Genomic DNA, 22,645 nt, shown 5'->3' on the forward strand with positions numbered 1-22,645 from the left:
TGCAAGTGATTATGTTCACCTGCAAATAGCATGAGAGTAAAATATCCTGCTACAGTGAACTTCTGATTATGGCAGTGAAAAACAATAAAGGATTTTAAGTGTTCCTTTTTGTGTGTTGCGCTGGCCAGTATGTGTAGTCTGTCATGCAAGTCTGAGTTTTAAAAATGAGAACAAGAACTTCTTACACCAATTCACATAGGAAATGTTTACATATTGTACTTGACATGTTCAATTTTTGTGTTTGCATTGGTATTAACAAAATTATTTTGGGCCAGCTGCAAGTGAAAAGTAGCTCTGTCCATCACCGTCTACCGTGGTGGAAACTCTGTAGACCAGTGGTGTGTTACCACCAAAATAATATTTGCTGAATGGAAATGTTTTTTGAGACCATATTTACTACAACATGTCTTGATGATTTTCAGCTGAATTGAGGTAAATCTAATTTAAATTCTGTTACATTTGTCAACTCTACTGAAATTATTGTCTTAGTACAAAGGAGAAAATCAGAATTGTTCATCAGAATATTGTTCAGGGTGACAGAGCACTGGAATAGACTTCCCAGAGAGGTTATGTAGTCTCCTTCTCTGGAGGTATTCAAAACCCACCTGGAACCTGCTCTGGGGTGAGCATTAGATTGTCCCTTGAGGTCCCTTCCAAGGTCAATCATTCTGTTATTCCATTATGAGAATAATTTTGAAAAGAGATATAAATTGTGCTGTTTATATAATGATTATAAGTTTGTTTTCAATTTTCATTTTCAGAAAGTTGACAAATAATTAAATGGTAAGTGCAAAGTTATGATGATCTGTGCCCTCACATGTTTCAGTTGATTGTTTTACAAATTTGGACACTAAGTCATGATCAAATATAACTATGTAAATAGGTCGTGTTTTATAGCTCATAATTTAGGTTACAGTTCATAGGGATTCTTCTCCACTTAGGCTTTTCTTATACTAATGGGAGAAAGAAGTTTCCCCAGCAGTTATTTCTAAGCACCTTAATCCAGGTGTTTACTCTGAATCTTCTTCTGGACATCTTTGATGGCTTCTAGAACCCAAGGAAATTGTGCCTACATACAGTTACTGTTGAATGTCATCTCTTTTCCCCTTTCTCTTCTTCACCACTCTCTGCCTTTGTTTATTTAAAGTGTTAAAAATGTCTAACTTGGGAAATGGTAGGTCAAGTTTTTGGAAAAGACCTTGGGAAACTTAGAAAATAATCTCTTCTCAAAGAGAAACAAAAACACTCTGTTGCCTGAAACTCAGTAGGGCCGTGCCCTTCCAAAGTGGGATTATGCTTAGATTAGGAGATCTAATTGGATTCTGCATGAGTTTTGTCTGTCTTCCAGAAATGTGCCTCATCTGTTAGGTTTTTTGGTAGACATAGTTGTGGAAGAAAAAAACGGTATTGACCTATTCTGGTAATTTTTGTGGTACCTGTAACTTCTTTTTAATTTTTCATTCCATTTTTATAATTTGCTTCCTTTAGTCTTGGCTATTTTCCCAGTGCTTCTTCTAGTCATTGTTTCTTCTTTTTATTTCTTCTTCCATACTTCTGTTCTTTTTCTCTGGATGGTCCTGGAGCAGAACATGTAAGTTGGGATCTCTGTATAAAATATTGTTAAAGCATTTCTCCACTTACTCAAAAAGCAGATGATCAAGCTACGATTCTCCTTCTCGGGCCGTGTTAATGAAGATGATGGCAAATCCTTCATTTCTAGTTACAGTTGGGCTTTGGTTGATTGACTTTTCTTTTTTGAAATCTCAACTTTATACGTAAGTGAAAGAAGTGGTAATTGTAGAATTGTGCTTCCTGGAGAGATGTAGTATGAAGAGTAGGAACTTGTTACCCCAGACTTCTAACACATTTTAACACTTATCACTAACGAGACTATGTTAAGGAGATCAGATCTCTTCATGTATGAGTCACCTTGGAGTGGTTGCTGGAACCATTTAGCAATTGCAAAGATTTTTGTGTGTGAAACAGTAGTAAAGTAACCAGTAAATATTTCCCTTTTCCAGCCATTTAAAGCATTCTTTGTTTCCAGTGTTAGTTTTGAAATCTAGATTTCTAATTATACAATATATGTTTGTCATACAGACATCTGTGATGTAATGCTGACTGGTGATTTGCAGTCATCTGATTGCTCTACATTGTTCTATTTTGACATCAGACAGAAAATTCTAACCTGTGGAAAAGTGCCAAGAATTTTTGGCCTACTATTCAATAGAAAACTTAAGTGTTTCTATTTTCAAACAGTACAGAAATACCTGTGCTTTCAGTGGGAGGAGTACTATGGTTTCTTTTTCTTTCATAAATTGTTTATTGGCTAAGACTTTAATACAGGAGTGTTATAGATACTGTTAGCAGGATAAACATAAATGAGCATAATATAAGAGATTGGAGCTGATTATGTTAAATAGCTTATATGATTTTGGACTAGGCCATTTGTAACACACTTTATATTAAATTGTAGAGTGGTAAACCGTCCTGGAAAGTGATTAGATGAGATCTTACTGGAAAGTCACATTGCTTGGAAAATAGTTAATACAGAAAAGCATTTAAGATTCCATCAAGAAGTATATTATATTTCTTGTGTGTTGTTGGAAATTGTATGGGTTTTATAATTTTTTTTGTTTTTCTGTATTTCAATAAGAATTTTGAAAGCTCTTCCTTATTTTCAAACTTACTTTAATAATAAGGATAGCTTAATGAAAACAGCACTGCCTTCTATATTTTCAGCATTGGCATTATTAGCTAATTTTTAGTGTTTTCATAACGTCTGTGTCTGTAGTAAATTATGTTCATCACTTTGAACATTCATTGTAAAGTGAAATGTGTTTTATATTCCGAATCATTTGGAAATACTGGATAGAATGAAATTTCAACACTAACAAATTAACAAATTCAGAGGTGTCTAGTATTATATCCAGTCCTTTGATATTGCAGCTTTTTATAAATGGAGTGGAAGATGTGAGGTTTTCTATTTGACCAAACACAGCTGTAGATACTAAGAATTTCAGCTGCTTTATTTATAAATAAATAATTCTAGCCTTTGATAGATACTTTGCTACAGCCTCCAAAATGGTACATTACATTACAAATCCTTTTTGAAAAAATCAAAGCCCCAAATACACCATTTGGAGTTGGCTGTCTTATGATCATTTGAAGCAGTTTTCATGAAGAGTAATTTTCAGTTATGTAATTGCCTGCATTGCTGTGCCCTCATCTTAGAATCTTTATGATTCTGTCATTCTGTGACTTGTGTCCTAGTTTGAAAACAGGATTTTGACTTAGACTATCCTTTCTTAGCAGCTGTAGCAACTATACTGAAACAGTTGGACTGAAGCAAGCAAATGACACATCAGGTGAAACGGAACTAGAAGGTGGAGTGGGGATTTGTCAAATGTACACATGGGTACTTGAGTGATGTGGTGATGGAAGTGGGCAATTCCAGTTCCTTGCTCAGCCTTTTGGCTGTGTTGGGTAGCAGGTGGCCTTATTTTTCTGTCTGCTATTCTGAGGTTTAGTTTTTAATAAGAAGATCTGTAGCTTCTTAAAGGAAAGTTCCAGAGTTTTAAAATAGAGCTTGCTTATTTAGTTTGTTAGAATTAACAGTCAAAATCATTACTGTCAACAGACATCAGATGTTTTGAATAATAAAATCTTCACGTATTGTGCAGAAAAGTTGTTTGCAGGAGTAGAATCACTTGTTTTATCTTGGAAGATAAGTTCAGAAAGACCAAGGGAGCTAAGAGGTGCGTCTGGATTTCTCCTGGTTTAAACCCACTGTAGTAAATATGGTAATACTGTGCTAGTCTGATTTGTCAGTTAATGGTGTCCTGGCATTTGGAGCAGATAGGCTATTGATACAGTGTTGGGAAGAACACTGTTTTTTCTCAATGCCCGCAAGAGCAAAGCCTGTATTTGCCTTTCAGTAGTCATTTCTGAAATTACTGGTTAGTTTCCAAAGAAGGTGGCTGGGCTGTGGTCGGGGACTTAGCGATCCTTCCAATATCAACTCCTCTCCTAGTGGAGGGTGGAGAACTCTTCAAAGAGATACTTTATTACTCAGCAGCGAGGACAGCTTTAGGGAAATCTCTTACTTTTAATGATACAAAGGTCAATCAGATTCAAGAAAGATAAAAACAAAAAAATCAGAGTTTTAAAATAAGTCAGGTCATAGAAACACTTGTTTTCTCCTATGATAGCAAGGGTACTTTAAATAAACCTTGACTTTTTCATCTGTAAAATGTGGTTAGAGCACCCTACTGTTTTTTTAAATACTCTGAGAGGTAAGTGTTCACTTAACAATAAATATGTGAGAGGTCATTACTGGAATGCTCTTTGTTTTGTAGCTGTCTGTAGTTTTAGAGGTGGTTCTTGGAGACAGAAGAATGAGCAAAGTGTTTAATATCCTGTAGGATTGGAGATTCCAGGGGAGACTCTGAAGGTTCTTGGTGTTCATTAAAAAGTTGTGCTAATAAGTAGTTTCATTGATTGCAGTTTAGAATAAATTCAAAATAATTTTCTGGTGTGTGTTGCATAAACCTAAATTCTGTGAATTGCCAAAATATTTTTATGGAGGAACTTTTTAATATTTTATATATGTTGCCTTTGTGCTGCAGGTAAACTAGGCATTAAATTATATGTCTTGCCTTCCTTACAAAGTAAAAGGGAAGATTAGCAGTTGTGCAGAATCAAATAGAAGTCCTACTTACCTGGACAGCCTTAAAGGAACTCTACCAGTATCATATGAGAAAATATCATCGCTTGTCTCCATGTAAATCATTCTGCAGTGCTTGGAAAATAAAGTGGAGCGTGTACGACACTAAAGCTGACAAATAGCACAATTTATTGTTATTATGTCATGCTTTATATTCTATATATTTTACAGCATTTAAAAGTAATCTGTAGCATTTCAACATACAGATGTTAGTAGTTTCTTAATAATACTTTCTTTCACTACTGTCTGTAGGATTTTTTTAAAAGATCCTATGTGGCTTCAGTAACAAGATCCCATTAAGATTAGTAGTGCTTTGTACATCTGAAATGTAAAGACTCTTATAAAAATCTTACTCTAGGTTATTTCCAAGAACTTGAAAGATGCACAATTGTGTGTATCTGTGGTTTATGTTTGAAATCTGGGAATTGATTTTTACCAGAAGTCTCAAATTGGCTTGGAAACTAGAAATCTTTGCTAAGACAACATCTGTCATGATGTAGTTGAGATATAATCCCTAACATACTTCAGTGCTGGTTTATTTATTTCAGTTTAGCCCATTTTCTTAAAATCTGAATCACACATAGGCTTTCAGCTGAATATTAAGGTTCAGGGGAACTTAGGAAATTAGATGTATGATTCCATGTCATTTTATGTAATGCACCTGTAATTTAAGGCATGGCTTCTCTTTCTAGATTCAGCAAACTCTTTCTGATGGAAGTGTGTGTAGTAGAATCATGAGGAGAAAAAGAAAACTGCTTCTTTTTAGTTATTCATATCAATCACTCTGGGTTTTTTTTTTGTTTTTTTTTTGTTTTTTTTTTAACAAGCTTTACTTTTTACTTTAATTTCTTTCAGAGAAATGTCCAAGTGGAATCCTCTTTAATTAAAACCATTTATTAGCAGGGAACCTTAACTGGCATAAGAGCAATAAACCTGTGACATTTTGGCTTCTCCAAACAGCTTTTATTTCTAGGCAAGCTTATGTAAAGAGTAGAAAAATGCAGGTTTTTCTTCAGTATATCAGCCTGTTACTTAAGATTTTAAAAAAAGTAATTTCAGGGGAAAAAATAGTTTGATAGTTGTATTTACAGAAATTAAACATGTCCATATTGCTCTAAAATATTAGTATTAATAGCATATGTTACCAATCTAAACAAGTAAATATTACAGTTACCAATCTAAATAAATAAATATTATAGTTAAAAGCTTAGAAACAAGGGTTTAGTGTGGATTCTGGGGGATTTTTTTTTCCAGTTTATCTTTTAAGTGGTTATACAGTTACTGTCTCACTTTACTGTTGTGGCATCCTTTAGATGTCTGACTAATTAGACAGTAAATATTACAGTTACCAATCTAAACAAGTAAATATTACAGTTACCAATCTAAATAAATAAATATTATAGTTAAAAGCTTAGAAACAAGGGTTTAGTGTGGATTCTGGGGGATTTTTTTTTCCAGTTTATCTTTTAAGTGGTTATACAGTTACTGTCTCACTTTACTGTTGTGGCATCCTTTAGATGTCTGACTAATTAGACCAGTTCTTTTTCTGGCTTTGACCTTAGGCTTATGTCTATACTCCCATAACTTTATCAGGATTCTTTTTGTGTTTCTAGTGATTAAAGTTTCTTCTTTTCAAAAGCATGTGGATGTGTTGCATTTATAGCAGAGAACAGTATCTGTCCTGTCTGCCACGTAACCCAGATTTAAGAGAGACCAAAAAAGGCACCATCTAGAAAGCAGGGTTTAAGAGTTTTTCCACGTAGTTTCTTGGAAAAGGGAGGTTGGTACATGTGTCGGTGTCTTCACTTATGTCAGTGTTCATTGATTCAGAAGTATAAATAGATCTGATGATGATTTAAGTCTCAGTTCTGCTTCCTATGAGAAGTACTTAGCACAGTACAGAGCTCTTAGTTTCTCTTGATACCTGAAGTTCAGCATCTTAGAGTGCTAGTCAGAGCATGGTTCTCCTGTCCTTTTTTTTGTAGATGCAAGTTCCGCAAAAGGGAGAAAAATGTGTTAAAACCAGAGTATCATTCTGCTTTGAGAGACTCTTGAAATCCTGAAGGATCTGATGCAAGTGAAATTGCTTCTCATCTCAGTAGTGATGACCTTACTCCAGAACAGTTCTTTGTTTCATCAATCTATCCACACTTGCTTTTGGAAGTATAGGAAACTACTTCCAAAACTGCTTTGGTAAACTCCTCACCACCTTTCCACAATATTTGTTCTGTGTTGCCTTGTTTAAAATACATTGCTTTCAGCAAAGCATAGCAGCTGGTATTTCTGAATCCTTGCTGAGTCCTGCAGCCTTCTCTGGAAGATGTTTTGGGAAGAGAACTAGTAAAATTGTGTATGAACCAGTCTGTCACTTAGGCCTCTGTAGTTAGTATCCAGATCTCAGACTCAACAGTTTTATGTATTGACTTGCACAAAAACTTCTGCTGTGTTAGTTGCTGGTTGTCTTTAGATAAACCAGTTGAGTTTTCTTATTCTTGAGACACCCTCTCCTCTGCCCTCCCCAGTAAGACTGACAATATGTTGTGTCTTAAGACAGTTGAAATAGTGTCTTAAGACAGTTGAAATAGGAGCTTCCAGAAGGTTTAAAACTGGGAGTATAGTTGGTAATAAGGATGACTTGAACATTTTTACTGAATAATTTCATAATCAATACGAAAGCAAAACCAATTTCTTTGTTGTTTTCTGGTGGCTCATGGGGTAGCCAAAAAAACAAAGGAAAAAACTTATTGCAATCCAAAATATGAAACCCTATAGAGATTTCAGATGCTGTCCAGATGGGTTGATGAACTGTTTTCAAATGGCAAAGCAAGATAAAGAAGCGTGGGTGGTAGTCTGGTTTTTTACCATCACAGTAAGGCAAAGGAGCTTCTTTCTATTTGTAAACTGCCAAATACAAGTGGACAGTACAGTCTTAAACCTGAAAAAAATTACCAGAAACCCCCAAATGAAAACTGTTACTTTATCCTTATTAAAAAGTTAGTAATAACACCAGGTAATAATTCTTATTTAAGTGAAGATGAGTGCTATTTCTGTAATTGAAGTTTGATGTTGAACTGTTTTTGGGGTAGGATAGGAGTGAGTGGCGCTCATTTCTCTGTAGAATTTGTATGGAGTATTTGGGTCCATACTGCATTTAATATGCATAGGTGGTGTCTCACATGTAATATACTAATACATTCACACTGTATGTACAGTCTAAGATGTGTTGAATGTTCTACAGGCATATGAAGGCCTTATCTAGTACACCAGTAGGCACTTAATTAAAAAATTAATAGAGTTGGCAAGTATAATATACGGACAGGCATAATTAATACATCAGTATGGTTTTATCTCAAATGCTCCTTACATCTCAGATTAAAGTCCATTGTTAGATTGTTTGTGCCTGCTGTTTGGTACTAGTCCTGACTTGACCAGCATCCTTATAAACCACTGAATGAATTGCACATAGAGGTCAGATGAAGCAATATAGAAGAGGGTTTTTTGGATTGTTTTATTTGGGGTTTTTTGTTGTGTTTTGGTTTTGGTGGGTTTTTTTGTGGTGGTGGTGTTGGTTGTTTAGTTGTTCTTGTTTTGTTGTGGGTTTTTTTGTTTCAGTTTTTTAGGTTTGGTTTTTGGTTTGGTTTTTTTTTTTTTTGTGTTGGTAGAAGTTGTAGACTGTTTCACTAATTGGGCCAGATGGATCTAACTGCTTTGTTAGATGAGTCAGCCTACTTTTTAATGATGTTTTTAACAGTATGGCTGCATTTCATTAGAAATGTTTTGTGATTAAATTGTCTTTGGGTTTCTTGTTTGCCATTGCATATAGGATTTTAGAACTAAATCTGTTCTTAAAACAAATATGCAGTTGGTTTAGAATATCTCAGTAATTTTTCAAGTGAAAGCTTAACTTCTCAAATGTTAATGAATCAAACTAATGCACAATTTAAAGTCATTCTTTGAAAATCAAGTATGAGATGTTAGCTATTCACTTCAGATTAAAAGATAAATCAGATTATATGTTTTGAAATTAAATGCATTATTTGATCTCTGACATTTTAAAAGTTGCCTTCCTTCCCTTTTGGGTAACTTTCTAAGAATGTGTCTCACTTTTGCACATTCAGTTTTTTTACTAGTTCTGTTAAGTTTTCATTTGGAAAAAGGAAGAAAAGTTGTTGTAATGTTTACTATGGGTGTCCTTTCTCCAAAAGAAATGGTGGTATGACCAAAACAGACTAAAATTAATTTTTTGGGGGGACAGACCACCATCTTCATTTGCTGTAGAATGAGTTAAGCCAGGGTTTAGGCTTTTCCAACACACTGTTAGTCCAGAGGACAGCAAATGTTTATTCTCTTCAGCACTGAGCTGCTGCTTTCATTTCAGTGAAAGAGGGAACAGCTAGGGCAAAAGAGCAAGGGTGCAGTCATAAGTTTCCTTCACTTTTCTCGATTAAAAATGACGGGGAGGGGAAAGCTTTACTACAAAATCCGCACGTCCCCTTCTCAAAATAAATATCGCTGTAAAGGGGCCTGTGTGGCTTTTTAAAAACTGGGACATTCTCATGACAGGCAGGCAGTGGACTCTTGCACAGGGAGTATAATGACACAATATTCAGTAGCATTTTATGTAGGTCCTTGAGCTGTAGTTTAGGCTATTACATGCGGTATATAATAGCAATAACAAGAATAATTAATTTCATTTGAGAGGTGACTAAGTATCCTCAGTAGTCAACTCACTGAAGTTAGTGGTTCGGTTGTCTCCTTCGCTGTCATTCCGCTGGCTTTCTGCCTTCCTCGGTGTTTGTTCTGCATGACTTAGTGGATAGGAGATGCTTTGTCTTGGCGGTGTTGGAGCCTCTCTGGTAAAAAGCGGTGATGTGAGAGTGCATCCCTTCCTGCGCACAAAGGTGTTGCTGCTGCTCTGCGCGCTCAGCCGTTCTGATCTGAATGGGGAATCTGTCTGGGGACCCGAGTACAGTAATTAGCAGTCTCTTCAGAGTGTCAGAGCAGAATTACCATTGTAATGGTTTAGCAGGAGGATAAAAGGATTGAATTTGGGTCTGCCTTCCTGCCAAACTAAATGAGTTGCCATGGGAATTTTCAAATATAAGAGGCGTTTACTTAAAGCAATTTGGCGAGTTTGAATAAACTCATAAATTACGGGGTTTAGAGGAGAGATCCCTGCTTTCTCTGGCATGGGCTGAACAGCAAAGAAGGCTGTTAGAAAGCTGCTTACATTCTTAATGAGAATAAGTTGATCCATGCTCCCTTGCAGACTATCAGCTTATTAAGGCTAAACTGTTTCTGCTAAACACAGTACAGTAAGCACATTTTGAGAGACATAGTTTGCAACAAATCCCCGAAGTAAAAAGCAACATCTGATTGCTCTAAACATAAATTGAATTTCCTTTGCTAGATTAGATCTATTTTCAAGTAATGCTATTAAAAATGGTTCTCTGTATTGTTTCAATAAACATTAACCTGCTATTGATTTCAACTTTCCTCTGTACATGTAATATTTATTACAACACTTGTCAGATCTGCTTCTGAAAGGGGAGGGAGGGCATTGAGGTTTCTTTGGAAAACAAATAAGGTCCTATGGCCCTTCAAACTGTTTTTTTCCTCGGGTCACATGTAAATGTTTTCCCAGCTCAGGCCTGCCTGCCTTCTCTCTAAAGGGAGTTGGGCTTTGACCCGCTGACTTCTTTGTCAGCACCGATGCTATTGAAATGTGAGAAGATGGACTTGGTGCTTTCACAAGTGCCTCAAGTGATGAACATCACTTATGCTTGTTTAACCTTCAGCTGTGCTCCAGAAGTCAGCTGTAGCAGGCTGGGGAAGAACTGCTGGCCGCTGTTTTGGAAGCATGTGTTCATGTTCTCCCAGCCGCTTAGGTCGGGTAACTTAAAGAAAGAGGGAAGATGAGACGTGCTTGGATACTTTGATGCTGGCTTTAAAAGTGTATATTCAAGGACATGTCATACTTGAAACAGTATGCAGTATTTTCCCCAAAATAATTGATATCGGTTATATAGCTTAAGGCTTAAATGTTGCCTTATGATCCTTTCTAGCACATACCTCAAATCTTCACCCATCGTAAGTATTAGGATATGGAGGTGGAACTAATTAAAAAGAGAGCAGTACTGCCGTAATGGCAGTAATTTTAACTGTCGTTTAAAGCCATAAAAATACGGCTAGAACTCCTTGATATAATCTTACATCACTTGCAGGAATCCTGTAAATTAGCAAAGGAAAATAGTAAATTTGTGCTGGTGATTCAGTGGTTGAACAGCTGCTAAGTTCTAACAAATTCCTGAACTGTTACTAATGATGCAGCTGAAGCTGTTTGGTAGCCTCGGGGTACTGTGTCTGTGAAACTTTAGAAATATCTCCGAAGAAATTAGAAGAGAACAAGAGCAGCATTTACTCTTACTAATACTCAGGATTTTAGCTGTTCATTTAAAGTTACTTTGAGAAACACTGTCATGGAATTGATTCCATCAGACTTGATCCTCACCCCCGTACTTTCTTACTACTTAGATGAGTTACTGGAAGGCAAATTTTTTTAATACAATATTTATAAATATTTACAATAAAAAATATTATCCAAGTGTTTATGAAGTGGCTTGAGAAACTGAAACTGAAAACTTCTACACTCTGTATTACAAGAGGGGTTTCTAAATGATTAGAGGATACTATCAGCATTAAAAAATATGTATAGAAAAGGCAATGCTACAGAGGACTCTGGGGTACTGGATTGAACTGAGTGAATAATTTACGTCCTTAGTTCCAATACCTTACAGCACCTGTGCAAATTGATGCTATTTACAGAAATCAGGTAAAAAAAATCTGAAAAATAAATTGGTATATATTGGTATTACAGTTTTCAGATTTCACACTCTGGGATTTTTTCTGCATTTTAAAGTTGCAGTTCCATAGGTTGTAGGGCTTGATTGAGACCTATATTGTATCCCATTATGTGTGTTCTTCCTCTTCTCTCTGCTTGACTTGCAAAACTGAGGTGGAAATAAGTGGCAGTGAGAATGCAGGAAAAGCTTAAACTGGTGGGATTTTTTGGCTAGTCAGATGTTGAGATAGGGATATTTAAAAATTACTGATAACTGAATCTGGCTACGCATTAGAAATCTAGTTTTGCAATACCTTTGAAAGCGAAAGGTGGGAATTGCTGCGTAGTATTTCACTTAATTTTTTTTAATGAAGGATTTTCATAACCTAAAACTTATTGATCAGTCACATCAGAAACATCCTTCTCCACAGTTCATGAAAACATACACCAGGCAAGTTACCTGATTGAAGATGGATATTTCATTTAAAGGATATTCTGTCCTTTACTTCATGAGCAGTGTAGGAGAAACCTTATCATTTTACTATCTGAAAGTATGGCATACAGAAAAAAAGTCTGGTTTTAGGTAAAACTGAGATGGGCCTACTTAGAGCTGAATCTGATTTCTGCTAAAGTATGTTCTCATGACTTGTGATGAGCCTGTTGTTTCATAATGAAAGCAAAAGTCCCCTTTCTGTTTCAATCCTGAATGAAGCTGCAGGCTAATTAATTTGTGGATGGATATCATAAAAAAATACCAGATTTTTTCTGTGAGCTGACTTTATTTTCTAAGTGTTAGAAAAGTAACTCACAAATTTTCTGGGGTTTTTGGAGAGGTTTATCACCTTGTTGAATGTCTCACCCAGCACCAGAGAACACAGAGGAAGTGTCAGGGATATGCACACAGAAAAGGTGGGAATACCGTAATGGGGAAGAAGTGGGAAGCTGTGCAAAGTACTTGTTCTCTGTGTTTAATTTGTTATATTTTGAGGGTTCTTGGCTCCTGCTGGTCCAGGAATCCAGAGAATCAAAGAAATGTGCATGCTGCTGGACCAGTAGGGATAGCAGCTGTTTCTTCTCTGGGCACTCCCTATTTTCTAATAACCTCTCTTGAAAGTATTTTTATCCAGTCTCCATTTAATTCTGCTTCTGCTGGGGCATTGTTACTTTTGCCTTTGATCTTCAGATTCCGACAGTTTGTTTCCTTCTGCAATTTTTTCGCTTACCAACTTGTAAACTTTTGACAGCAGGTTCTTTGCATGTGTATTGTAGGTATCTGAACTCCAGGTCAGAAGTGTTTATATACTGTTATGCTAAAATTAGCATTGCATGCAGAGACATGAAAACAAAATGCATAATCTAAGTCATACAATTCTTGGCTAAAGAAAATCAGCAGCTCTCGCTTGGGATAGTTCTATAGAAGAATGTAATACACAAAAAGGAAAAAATACCAATAAGGAAATTGGTTTTTGTAGAGTCCTCATACTATCACAGGAAGCATTATTTTCACTTTCTTAACATGGAGCTTTGTAAGTACTGGATGCACTATTTAACTGCTATGGATTTAAAGTTGCTGGTGTGAGGTGTAAGAATTGCCAGTTTAGGATGATGACGTTTTTAGAGGTTTGAAATTACTTTTTTCAATGCTTTTAGAAGATGGATTGCAAATACCAAAGAATTTCAAAGATCTCTGCAAAATATGAATATGTGTATTTAGAGTACTAGGTAGATGGTTGAGATTGTAGCCATTGCTCTGGATGAGCAAATCTACAAATGGATGAATAGTTTTCATAGTTTTAAGGTAACCTGGAGGAGCCTGATCAGTACAGTTGGCCAAGAGAAGCTGTAATAGTGTTTCTCCACTGAAGGTTGGCATCAAGAGAGAGGAAAGATAGAAAGGAGAATGATTATAAGTGAAAAAATGGGCAAAAACGATAAAAAAATAATTGTAAGAGAATGAGGAATAAGAAAAATTAAATTGAATATTTTAATATGAAAAAAAAATTCTTTTAGTTGTCAGGTGGTGGTTTCCACTTAGAAAAGAAACTGCTGCGCTTCAGAATTAGCAAGACTGAGACTCCCAGTTCCACATGGAACCGAGTCAGTTGGCACACTGAGGTGTCAGCTCCCATCAGTCTCTCCTCCCCTCCTGGTGAGTCTGCAGTGAGCTCTTTCGGTTTTGTAACCTGGCAGAAAAATATACAGGTTAAAAAAAAAAAAAAGTGTTGCCAGATGAGCAGGTTGGCATGGTTCAGTCCTGGTTCCAGTGATAGATACAGGAGAGCAGCAGTGAGGAAAGAGTAGGACTGTGACCACCACCAGCTAAATTGGCTTAAAGGACCACAGGAGTGCCAGTTGAGAGGCTTTTGCATCTTGAAAAATAATTTTTGACTCCTTTGACAGCAATGTAAAACCTCAGTCTAATCATCCTGAACTAATTTGTAGCCTGGGAAAAAGTCTTAAGGATGGCATTTTAATTTTTTACGTTCTGGAATCAACTGTTGTATTTGCTAGGTAAACTTGTCTGAACTTGTTTCCTCTGAAATTATTCTCCCTAAGTTTTCTGTCTGATTGATTCCCATTCCATCCTCTGTTTTTCAAAGTCTTAGCTTTCTGAACTCAATCATGCGCGGATGCACAGCAACTTACTTTTACACATTCTGGAAACAAAATTCCATTACTTTGTCCATTCATTTGAACCGCTTCAGAATTATATGCCTTGCTTTTCACACCTTTTGTGCCTTTGTTGTCCTTATTTCTCTTGGCTTAAGGAAAAGAACTTCATTTGTCTCTTCCCATTAATGCTGAGTCAATGAATATTCTTCAGTTACTCTGTGTCCAAAAATTTGCATCATTTTTAGGTTTAGTTAATTTTTCAGCCACATCATGTAACTGAAAGCTTAAAATACACTTTTTCTAGTTTTGGAAATTTTTTTTCCTATTAGTTTTTATACACATTAAGGGAGGTTTTTACTGCAAAGTGCTATGTGTAAGAATATAGTCCATAAAATTAGAGACTGTGTGAATTTAGGTATTATTTTGAAATATTCATGAGATTCTGAGGCTCAGGAGATTAAGAGGCACTAAGGTGATTTGTCTTGTAGTAGAAAATGTATTTTAAGCTGCTTTTGCTTATGGTTGTGCACCTTGTCTACTACAATACAAAAGTATAATTCTACAGTCTCCACATATTTCTACCATCTAAGTCTAAATTAGTTTCTCCTAAAAATTGGATTAGAACACTAAATGTTTAGAGAACCAGAGTGTGTGAACAATATTCAAACAGAAGGATGTGCAGAATTGAGTCAGAAATCTGGAAATGGGACAGTGTTACTTGTTTAATGGGACTCAAGGATCATTCAGAAAGGAGGTGGAAATCTTTCATCAGTACAATACAGAGTGAGAGTGAAGGGCAAGGCACTGACAGGGATTGTATAGGAAGAAATGAAGTTACCATGGGAACAGTTTGGTGTTTTTAGGGTGGATTAATATTTTTAATACCAACATTGCTTGTTCTCTGTAAAGGTCCCACAATATGTGTCTGGCATTTAAGCTAGTTAGTTAGAAGCTACAGGGGAGATGCTGCATAGAAATATTGCAGGACTGTCCTGTCAAGAATGGTTTCCTGAGCATGACATGACAGCATTGATCTAGGATGGCTCAGTGGCTGCAGTTTTTTTCAGCCACAGTTCAGGTACCCAGCTGCTTAAAAATGAAAAAGGGAAAACCATTAAATGAAGTTTTGGTCTAATATCTGGAGTCTGTAGCAAGCTGTTCAGGTGCAACACTATAAAACATGCAGTGATCAGCAACAAAGAGAAGCACAGAGGTCTTGAATATTTCTGTCCCAGTATAGGCTTTAACTTGCAGTGAAATTTGATCAAATTTATACTGTGAGTCTTGCTAAATGGTTACTTTAGTGTCTGTGTCTGCTGAGGAGGCAGATTTTTAAATTAGTGTGTAGAACAGCAGGGAAGAATGGTCAAATTAATTATTTAAGATAGGCCTGATACATACTCCTCTCATTCTAGGACAGAAGATTACACTTAAAGAACTTAATTGTCTTATCATAGAAGTTCAATTATTATATAGAAAAAAAATATAATAGTTTATTCTGCTAAGGTAGGACTTTATTAAAAAAAGGAGATGAAGGAGTTCTGGTCAGTAATTTATTCAGGGATTTTCCAGATAGGTTAACCAGTCCTTTATTTTGGCAAGTCTCTAGTCAGGTACCTCATGATGCCAGTACCTTCTGAACAGAAGGTGATGTTTGGTATACCACAGTCTCAATTCTATATGTGAGCTGTCATAACCTATACTTGCTTGTGAGAGAGATCTGAAACATGGCCCACATATAAAATTGGAAGAATTTGTTATTTATGCATGGCATCTGAATAGCCTTGGGCAGGGGGGGGAAATGTGTAGGTTTTACTGCAGCTTCCAGAAAAATACTTTTTATAAAAACTGTGGTTTTATTTGGTGGAAAGTGGGGGAGGGAAGGGTTGGTTTGGGGTGATTTTTTGTTGTTCTTTGGGTTTTTTTGTTTGGTTGGGTTTTTTTAATTCAACAAGTTTTAGGAAAGTTCTGCAACTATCTTATAAGCATTGATTGCTGAAATACAAATTCCTTTTGCAAATCAGTGGATAACAGAAAGGTATTTTTATTGCAATTTGGTATCTTTTTTCAGAATGTAAGGGGTATTTTTTTAAAGCACTAGGAATACTTTCAAAACAAAATAATTTTTGTTACTGCTGATGTACTGTATTTTCAGTAATAAGTATTTGTAATCCGGTCTTAAAACCTAGCAGAATAAAAATCTTACATACAAAGTGGAATATCATAAGAAACTAACGCCATATTAATACACTATGAAAAATAGGTGGTTCTTATTTGTCAAAATCTGGATGAGAAATACTGATCTTAAGGTAGGTACGTGATTAATTCCCAAAGCCCAAAAGGTGAATATCTTCAAAAATGAAGTTGGTTTCATTTTCTTTGGCATTTACTCCAGCTTCAGGTTCCATTTTTTTTCCCCCAAGAACTATCACGAATAATTAAAACAATACTTGTGTATTGTTTGAATTATTCCAGGTGATTGTACTGGAAAATTACGTGTCTACATTTTAAATAAAAGTCAAATTGTCATCACTTTTGTTATTCTGGAGTAGGTACAAGAAATATTGCATGATTTTCATGATTTACTAAGAATCCTCTAATCTTTTGTAACTGAAGTTGCTAAGATTAAAGGAATTGATTAAAAAAAATTAAAATCTGTTGTATGTATATTTTTACATAATATTTGCAGATGTCAGAAGTATTTTTGTGAATTGAGGCTATCTTAAAAGGCTTTTAAAAATGTTTTTAATGCTAAATTTGTTACATAGAAACAAAATTACACAAACAGATAGGTGGAACTTCCGTGCTCAGTTCATAAGTGACATCACGAATAAATTTTCAGGGCTGTCAGGCGTCAAAAAGCTGCCTTTTGTCAGTTTGTGATCAAACGTGTGCTTTGGTGCCTGGTGCTCTGAAGTGATGGACACCCCACAGCACACACACACCTGTGGCTGCTGTGTGCAGCTCCGGCAGCCTGCAGCAGCCGGGATGGCTCTGCCTTTCCTCCTGGAAGCAGGCAAGGTCGCTGGCCATCCACGCCCCGCGGTAGCCACAGGGTAGGGCTGTGTCTGGTCAGGTGTGCCCAGCAGTGGTGTGGCTCCCCGGGGAAGAGGTGCTCCTCAAAGGCCCTTTGTGCCGCTCCCTGCCGGCTCTCGCTGCTGTCTGTGGAAAACAAGGGTTGGCTGCTCTCTGAAAGCTGAAAAGAAGGCTCAGTAAATAGCAGAGGAAGCCTTTCCCTAGCAACACGCTGCCTCCAGCCGCCCGAGCCTTCGACGGAAGGTCGTATGATTGACATATTTGTGCTCTAAAGAGAAGTCACACAATTAGTTTTTTAACTTCTCCGTATTTTCAAGCTGTGTGAAAGTGGGTTTTAGCTGCCATACAAGAGGAGACTGGGATACCATCACCCCCTTCTTCTGGACTTCATCAGCTCTGAGAGTTCGCAAACTGGAGAGGCATCTGTGGTGTTGATGGAAGAGCTAACTTTGATTTTTAAACAGTATTTAAACATTGGTATTGGAGTACCAGTAAAATGCACATGAGACACACATGTGGTGTTAGATTCAACACAGCTATGGGCTGCTTGTAGGCATGTAAGCAGTTGGAAATAATTGTGACTTTTTAGTACTCATTCACTTTTTAGCAGCTGTTGAAAATTAGTGCAAGTATATACTCAGTGTGCATCTCCTTTTAAACTTCCAATATTCTGTTTCATTAGTTCAATTAGAAATGTAAAACTTAAATTGGTCGAATTTTTGGGCATCTTAGGTTTAAAACAATGCTGTTTCTCTAGATGGTAGCTTAATGTGAAGTTCTGAATGAAGCAGTCATTGCATGCCTCAACCTTAGAGGTTGTGTGTGTGCAGAAAACAGTCATTTTGAAAATAAAACTGTTAATGCAAGTATTTTGCAAAAGGCAGTGTAGGTGAAATGCAGAAACAAATTTTTTATATCACATTTAGCTGTCAGGATTTCTGTTGAAAATAAGAGTAGAGCAGTAAGTGTGACAGTTGAAGAAGCTATTGGAAGACCACTGCTCCCTGAATACTGACATTTTACAACTGGAGAAGCCTAACTCATGGGTTTAGTTCATATTGTAATAAAGTAGTTTATTTTAATTAGTCACTGTTACATTTTCAGGACATCTCCTGCTAAAGATAAAAATGTCTTAGAAGTTACTACTGCAGCTTGAATTCCCATGTGGTAGTGTGCAGCCCTGAATCCTGTGTTTAATGAAACACATGAGAGAAGATACCCTTGAAATTTCGACATGTGCTAATTTACAGCAACAGTCTTTGTGCTCCCTGTCACCAGCAGTTAGTTTTCTTCTGTTGCTCTAAAGAGAGAGACTCCTCACATTCTTTCTTGGTTACTAAATTTGATATGAAATGTCATTTTTCTTTTATTTTTTTTTTTTATTATTATTTCTGGGTGGGAACAAACTCAAAACATACTGGACATGTTTTCCATATGAAGACATGCAGTCATATCTCAATGCCATTTTGAAAATGAGAGGCTTTGTTTATGTAGTAAACCATTAGCATAGCTAGAAAGAAAACTATGTAGTATTGGATCTCTGGAGTTTGCAACAAAAAACTAGTTTTGAAACCCTTAAATGGCGATCTCCAGTCCCATCTTGCCCCCATGTACCCACCTACTTCAATATTTGAGTTAGGTGTCTTTGCAGTTCAGGGGAATTTACAGCTATTTCAAGTGTATAAACTCAAACTTTGAATAGAGACCTCAAAGGATGACAGAGAGAATAAATGTTACAGGTCAGGCCACGCTTAACTGAAATATTTTAATTAATCATTCCATTGATATATTTCTAACAACTGCCTCTAATTTGTACCTGTTAGAGCAACCACCTTGATCATAGGTTGTTTTGTAGCATATATTAGTTAAATTGTTTTTATAATTTACTGAAAACTCAGGATGGGTTAATAATTTGTTCTGATAAAAGTGGAATGTGTCAACACTGTCTGAGTGTTCTGGCACTGTTCAGTCTGCTCCAAAGGCTACAGCTGGAATAAAGACCTGCATAATATAGGTCGTGTTTGCATTCTGCTCTCTTCAGATTCCTAGGATGCTGATGGAGCTCAGGATGTTGCTGGTAGAGCCATATGTGGGAAATTTGTACGAGGCTTGCCTGGTACTATCTCATTCACTGTGCTTGTAGTTTAACTGCTGTTTTCAGAATTGAACTAACCAGTGAGGAGGAATTTTGAATGTCTAGCATTCCAAAACTAGAAATACCAACAGTGAAGTGTTCAGCTCTGAACATTTTTAAGCTGGGCTTGCACATTGCTAAAAATAGATCTAATGCTTTAGATTGCACAGATGCCTTTAGATTGATAGGTATTTCATTTGAATCTTAATACAAATATCAGCAGATGTCTATGCTAGCAAATAAATCTGAATGTATCTCAGTATTATTCTGCCTTTTCAAAACATTTTAGAATGTACTGTAAGCTTTTTTTTTTCCCCTTAAGAATTTTTTGGGGTTTAGTGTGTGTATATGTGTGTCATGAAAGCTGTATTCCTGTTCTGGAGCTTTATGAATTGCTGAAGCTCTCCAGTGTGGTGTATAGAGATTCTTATCACAGATTTTATTAAAAACAGTAAAACAGACGTGCAAGGAAAATAGGAATGATAATTAAAAAAAAAAAAGCAAAGCAAAAAGCAAGTTCTAAAAATAAAGTATTGTTGAGGGCCTGATTTAACCTATCCAGGTGACCTTTTCTCTTTTTTTTCCTTCAAAGTCCAAAACCCTGTGATTTAAATATGAGCCTGTCACATCTGGCCTAGAGAAATGTTGACCTGTTAAGGTCAAGCAAAATTCTCCCCACCCCAGTGTGCTACCAACTAGTACCTAGGGAGACATATGGTGAAGCAAACTTGCAAGTTCCACTGATGCTGTATTTCAGTCTGGCTTGTAAAACACACTATCTGCCAATTTTCTGTGCTTTATCTGTATTTTCTTTGTGCAGAAATGGAAAGGAAGGGAGGGAGGGCATCAGGCCTCTCCAAAAGTATTACTGGTAAGCCAAGTATCATGATTAAACAGGGATATGTCAGATAAGGTGGTGGGGAGTGTAAAAAGATGGGCTGTCTTTTCCCCCTAGTGTATCTTTAACATTATGACCAATGAATTTGTCAAGTGAAACAGCACAAGTCTTCTTTGCATATCATTTGAACTGAGAGCTTGCTTTGAAGAAGATAAGCAGACTGTGTTGCCCAGAAGAAATAATGATGCTAATTTATCTTTGCCTGTCCTCATAGCCATAGCAGTGTGTGTCAGTGTTGAAAAGGAAATAGAGAAATATCTGAGCTATAGTTTTACCACCTGTTCTGTGCCATGGGATTGTTGATGGACAGGACTCTGAGAAATACGGCTGGTCTGGAAGTCTTTGTCGTTAAAGCATTTGGGAAAGTTTCCTCTAACATAAGAATAGGTGCCAAACTGTGACAGAAAAGACCTCTTTGACCGATTCTCCTCAAAACAAACAAAGCTATGGTGTAGGATTTCTGCTCCATCACCCTCAGAAGTGTATAATCAAGGATGAGAAAGTCTGTTGCATATGTTTACTAGCAACTTCTAACTATCAATATTTACATTCTCGGCATGGGAAACTTGAAGGTCTCTGCCAGATTTTTTTGAGGGAAAGGGAGGATGAGATGTTTTCTTTAATACAGAGTAATAGAGTAATTTACCAGAACCAAAAGCCTTTACAAAAGTAAAATCTAATCTCTTGCACTAGGTAATTGATTAATAGTTGAGGTACTCCCATTCAGAGTCTTACAAAAAAAGCTCTTTCTTTGTCTTTTACATCTTTTACACCTGTAATCTTGTCTAGGATATTGTTGCTATAGATACATCACTTTCAAAAACTAAGATACGAGAAAAAAATCTTCCAAACATGGATTTTAAACGTATATACTTCAGCTTCAAAAATTCCAGTGTGTTTTGTAGTATATTTTACAATATATTGATGCCTGAGATCTGGTTTTTTGTTTAATACATGTATGTCTAGGAATTTTTAGTATAATATTTGTAAGGTTTTTTTGTTTATAAATCATGAATGGAAGGTTTTTGTCTCTGAATGGAGACATTCATGTGTAAAGACTGTTTGACGGGAGCATGGTATGTTAGGAGTACTTACTCATCTACAAGTGAATTGCAGTGGAAGATTTTTCTTTGTCAGGGAGATAAAAGCATTCTAGAGCCTGAGAGTCCAGCCTGTGTCACAGTGCAAGCCTCCAAGCTGCAGCTGTTGGGCTGTAGAGCAGCTGGGGACTGCTGGAAGGCAGGGTGACAGACCCCTGAGGAGCAGCACTGCCTCCTGGATTAGTAGGATAAGATCAATCACAGTAAAATATTTCAGTGGTGCTGTTGCTTTTTACCAAAATTCCTATTAAATTAGTAAATAGTAGAGGGCTTATACTGTGCAGATATACTGTGCAGTCTAAAGAATAATTAAAGTCTTCATATTTAATGTGTGTATTTCCAGGTGGTAGAAAAGTTATGTTTATTTTATGTGGCAATTTTAAATTACTTTTCTGTTTGAGGAAGAGTTTTAAGTATTTATTCTTGTTCATTAGTATAGGGTTCTTCCATAACTGCTAAGTCCTCTGCCCGTCTGCTTAGAGTGCATGTAAAATTATTTATTGCCTTACCTGCATCCTGAAGAATACAGTGTGTTCTTAGAAGGATTCTCTCTACTTGAAGCAAATGTGTAGAAGTGTGCATGGACTTGGACAAAATGTTTGGTAGCTGGAAGAGTTCTCTCCAAGGGTGGCAGGAAAGCTGCTGGTGAGAGCTGCTATTCAAGCAGCAGCAATGTGGAGAAGGCAGGGAGGCAGCTCTGCAGGAGAGCTTGCTGAGGTGCTTGGGAGGGAAGTGCCCTTTGCTGCTGTCATGCTGCTGAGGCCCCTGGTCATTCTTTCCATGAGCCTGCTAGGACAGGCCTGCTGCAGTTGGCAGGGGAAGATGGAGACTGGTTTTTGGCCCTTGTGTTCCTGGCTGATCTGGCTGTCGTTTTGCTTCACCACCAATTTCTCTTCCCACTTGCTGCTCCTGCTCTGAGCCTGAAAGGACTGCCCTGGACAGCTTATAAAGAACTGGTCCCCAAAGCCATACTTCACTGCATTTTGTCCAAAATCATAAAACTGTCTGCTGCCTTTCCTCGGGCTGGGCTCACTTCAGTTCATGAGAATTCAGCTGAAGTATAGGGATGTGACAGGATTGCAAAAACGTGATCCAAAATGCATGACATCTGGAAGCTAGACTGTCTGTGAAAGTCACTGACATCACTTAAATATGAGGATCTATTTGTTATGAATGTAGGGAAAACGAAGGGTATCTGTTACATTTTCCAAAGCAGTTACTTTAAAAGAAAAAGAAGCATTATATGGGGAAACCACCTATGTTTGTAGAAATGTGTTGAAAGCCTTCTCTTCCAGCC

General features: G+C 36.8%; 1 protein-coding gene and 1 long non-coding RNA gene across 10 annotated transcripts in view; one reads left to right on the top strand and one right to left on the bottom strand.

The window, feature by feature from the left end:
- Positions 1–22,645, top strand: part of QKI (QKI, KH domain containing RNA binding) — a 152,202-nt gene that overhangs the window by 106,994 nt on the left and 22,563 nt on the right. The gene's annotated exons all lie outside the window — the stretch shown is intronic.
- On the bottom strand, positions 16,909–22,074 carry LOC121358556. The gene is made up of 2 exons (XR_005955903.1): positions 21,858–22,074; positions 16,909–17,342 (listed from the first exon to the last, which is right to left on the bottom strand). It is a non-coding gene; the product is annotated as an uncharacterized LOC121358556 (long non-coding RNA).

Source organism: Pyrgilauda ruficollis, unplaced genomic scaffold (genome assembly GCF_017590135.1).
Source record: "Pyrgilauda ruficollis isolate IOZ18807 unplaced genomic scaffold, ASM1759013v1 scaffold4, whole genome shotgun sequence".
NCBI lineage: Eukaryota > Metazoa > Chordata > Aves > Passeriformes > Passeridae > Pyrgilauda > Pyrgilauda ruficollis.